This window comes from Exserohilum turcica (genome assembly GCF_000359705.1).
Source record: "Exserohilum turcica Et28A unplaced genomic scaffold SETTUscaffold_3, whole genome shotgun sequence".
Lineage (NCBI taxonomy): Eukaryota > Fungi > Ascomycota > Dothideomycetes > Pleosporales > Pleosporaceae > Exserohilum > Exserohilum turcicum.
This window is the reverse complement of record NW_007360136.1, coordinates 3,445,387-3,449,970: the sequence shown is the minus strand read 5'-3', so window position 1 is coordinate 3,449,970 and position 4,584 is coordinate 3,445,387.

Sequence of the window (4,584 nt, the reverse complement as noted above, 5' to 3'; positions counted from 1 at the left end):
GTATTTTCGCAGCCCAATCTATTTTGCACTACGTGGTATCATGCTGCTCTCCAATGTTACTAATAGACGAATAAAAATGCTCATCTTCGGGTTAAGGTTGACAACTAATTCCAATTTCCGGTGAGTTTCTCCGACAAAAGACCGATGCAGGAGCTAGTCAATGTGATAAAAACGCTTGATATCCCGAATCCCGGCTAGAGCACATCTATCATTCAAACACTGCTCAAGCACCAAGCAACTCGTCCATAAAGTCGTATATGTCGTTACAGGATTCTGTCGATATCTCTACGTAGCAATTGGCTAATAAGACGCTGAAGTCCTCCCTGTCGTTCTCTTGCAAATTACTATCCATTACATTGGCTTCTATCGTCAATTCATTGAATTTCAAGCTTTTGATACCTGCAGTTCTGTCGTGTTCACCACGTAGCTAGGCGCTCAAGGTTTTGTAAGGGCTGTCCACTGCTCCAATAAGCAGGATTCCTCGGGTTTGAGCCCGCGAAAGCATTCTGCAGCAAAGGCGTCAATGACCATGTTGACCCATTTCATCTCGCTAGAGACTATGTGGAGTTTCATGATAACCTGGAAATTCTAGCCGTCGATCTAGAACATGCCCATTGCTTTTTGGGAAGGTACGACAGCTTGTGCTAGGCTCGGCATGCTGGGCGTGCGCTTGTATGAACACAAAGTCTCGTTGCCCCACAATGGATCTGATCCTGTTGAAGGGTATCCTGTTGACAATGAACTCGCTGAGTCGATGCTTGATACTGACGATAGCCAAGGAACAGCAGCTAAGAGAGGCACGTGGCCGGGTACCGGGCTAGAAGGAACTGTGAGAACATAGCCTATTGTCTACCGGTACCAGATTAGGACTCTTAATAGGATTGACTTGTATAGAAGTGCTGGGTGTGGCGGTCTCACACATGGACAATACAGTAATTGTATGAGACATTCACAAGCATCTTGATTTACCCCTAGAACATGGTTGATGTGGACTTGATACCTTGACATTGTCGTACCTGTTGTACCATTGGCGCCCGTTGATGCGTGTTTAATATTAAGAGACTCCTAAATACAGAAAGGTCTTCTTTGTGGCAGACATGCGTTGATAGCGATGTTGCTGATTGTGGCTCGTTGCTCCCAGCCCTGTTGACGATGGCTGCGGCAAATCATTTGATTCAGCGTGGACTTATTGACGAGTTAATATTCGACATCTGCTTTAGACATACTCTACTTTTGGTAGTTGACAGCGACTATAAATGAAACGTAGGCGATTGCAATTCAGCTTAGGAGAGCCACGTCCGTCGCACGAGCTCCTCGGTTTCAATGGTCGTGGCACAGTTTCTGGCAGCGTTTGCAAGACAAAGCTGGGAGAGGTAACGGATAATTTCAAGAAGAGCAGGTAGGGCGATTAAAGCGTGAAGTGTATGCCACCTAATACAGAGAGGATTAGAAGCATTTCAGTACTCCAACCATTTATCGAGGCTTATGGAGAGCTATTTCTTCCTACAAAAGCTAATGTCAGCAAAATCCACTACACATGTAGTTTTCGGGCGGACGTGCAGCACTTAGAGCTCGGTGCAATTTGCAAGTGACTAGTCACAGTAAAGGAGAGGTTCCTGAGCAGTACAACAATAGCGAAGGTGCGATCGATCAAGGATGGGAACAGCCCAATAGATAATTAATGCTTTGTAAGTGCACACTCTTATAGAGCCTTATACTGCAGAAGTATATTCATCCACACCTAAGAGATACGCTCACTTGCTAAGCACTAGTGCATGTTTGCTGAAGCTTATCTCTGCTGAACACACGAGGCTTAAATTTGCTAAGTAATCTGCTTCTATAGCCGCTGGTTGCCTTGGATAATTGAACCCTGGGTCCTATATACATAGTATTTATATTTCACTACTGCCTTTTTAGTAGCACTTTATATTTCTTCTCTTTGTTATATTATATCTATTCATTTAGTCTAGAAATATAATCACTATTCAATAACTTTGGATTCATATACAAAACCTCTAAATAGAATCATCAAATCAGAAGCTTTTCCTATTACATTATCCCTACACCTAGAGTTAAAATAAGACTTAGAATTTCCCTTCTCGAAATAGATAGATGGAGGAGGGAATCTGCTAAGGTAGTCCTATAATTACTTGTTTTCTAGTTTAAGCTGATCTAAATAGCTCTTTAAGGTAAAATATAAGCTACATCCTGTTCTATAGTTATGAATCCAAATGAGGAAAAGGTGGAATGAAGATTTAGTACTAAAGAATCTTTTCCTACATCTCTATCATGTATAGGAGACAAGCTATAGCTTATTTATAAAATAAATAAGTAGATATATAAAGATATCTATAGATATTACATAATAATTATAAATAGCTTATAAATGTACTGCATCTTAGTTCGATTTCCATCAGTAAACATGTAACGGGTCGAGTCCTATTAGACTGCGCACGCAACTACAACGCGCCCACCGCGCCAAAAAGGCTGGCACAAGATATCAGAGCTGCTGATATCGTTGCGTAGTTGATACATAAGATAGCCACCGCTATCTGTACTGTAGCGGGCTACCTAGCCCGTTACAAAACACCTTACTTAGTCCTTATTATAACTATAGTACTATTATAGATACAGACTTCTAATATCTTTGAACTTATTTGATGTATAATTCCATTTAGTCTTCTTAACTCCATCCCTAATCTATTGTATTCATTCTTAGTAAAAAGATAAAATCTTATATCTATATCTTAGTAATAGACATGTAGAATGTTTGATAGAATGAACTAGTTACACTGTCATACCCTATCAAGAATGTATAATATATTTTCTTCCCTAAAGCGTTTAAGATGATACAAGTTCCTAAAGATTTTCAATATTTCAGCTTGTCTATGTACCTGTATTATGTCTTAGTAGCCCTTTGTTATTATTTTTCAAGCTCCTTTTACAATTTCCCTAATAACACTTTATATCCTACTTAAAGGCAAATAGAATCTTTTCTTTTATTAGCTTTAACTTTTTAAATATTATGCTAGGTATGTACGCTATAGCTTAATTGTTTAGGGTTAACGTAAATCTATAGTGTATATAAATGTTAGTCTGATTTGATATCTCTGTGTAGCGTTGTCCCCTAGCGTATAAATAAAGATAATCGCTCTAATGTTCCTTTTATAGCTATTGCTATATTTATATAGTAATTCTAGGTTCAAAATAAATTTTAGGGTATTTTAAAACTTGTTTTTCTATCTATTTTACGCTATATAGGGTGATAGGTAGTGATATTGTTTTATTGTTTAATTATTCTGTCGTTTTATTAATCTAGATTGTATTATCTTATCTTAAAGATTATATAGTATAGCCAAAGTATCACTAAGTAAGTTATTAAGAAAGGTAGTATAGTGAGTAGCAAAACGTTTCCCTTCACTAGCCCTAACCACCCTAAGAATACTAACTTCTACTATATTTTCAATGCTTGCTACTAATACTATAGCTTACTATTTCTTTATATAATAGCATAAAATATATATTTAGAACTCAATATTTAAATAAAGAGTATAGTATTCGATTGAAATTTTTATAGGCTTATAGTACTATTAAAAAATAGTAAAGTACATCAAGTAAAACATATTTATAGTTAAAAGCTTATACAAAATATTTAACTAGATTAATTCCACTATAAATAAACTTGATATTAAGTAATTTTCTATAATATTATACTACTAAAATAAAAAAAATGATTTCATATGTTATTTAATGATTACTAAGTATATAATTTTAAAACTCTACTAAAGCTTTAGTACTTACTTAGCTTAGTAAAGCTTCTTTTAACTTCATCAGCTACTAAATATCATACTGACTTTTTGGTACTTTAAAAAATTTACTATAAATATTTTGATTTAAAACTTAAATTACTTTAGAAAATATATTTATAATTAGTTTGAATTTCTCTATACTATTTAAAACTTTTTTTATAGTACCCTATAGTCAAATCCTATATAAATATATATTATCAAAAAACCTTTTGTAGTATAGTTAAGTGGTAGTAATATTTACTAAGAGAAAAATAAAATAAAATCTAATAATTATAATAGCTTTATAGTTGATAATATAAAGAACTATTAACTTGTATTAATAGAAGTATACATACTATATAGAAGATGTTATTTATAATAAACTTTTTCTTAATATCTTATATAATAGTTACTTGACTTAAATATATATTGAAGGCTTTTAAAAGATTTAATTGCTTTACTTATAACGTATTCCACCACCGAGAGTGCCACCCCACCGAGAGTGCCACTTTTTCTTGGCATCGCGAACTTCACGTACGAAAGACAATGCCTCAACAACAGAACGTGATATTTACTCAGCAAGAGGGTAGGCTTACTCTAGCAGTTCAGGCCTATCGTACAGGCCAGTTTAAGAGCATTCGACGCGCTGCAGCAGCCTATAACGTCCATCATCAGCAGATCTCTCGGCGGCTTCAAGGAATCACCTTTCGACCTACGACGCAGCCAAATTGCCTAGAAGCTAACTAAATCTGAAGAGCAAACTATCGTACGATACATTCTTGTACCTAGACTCGCG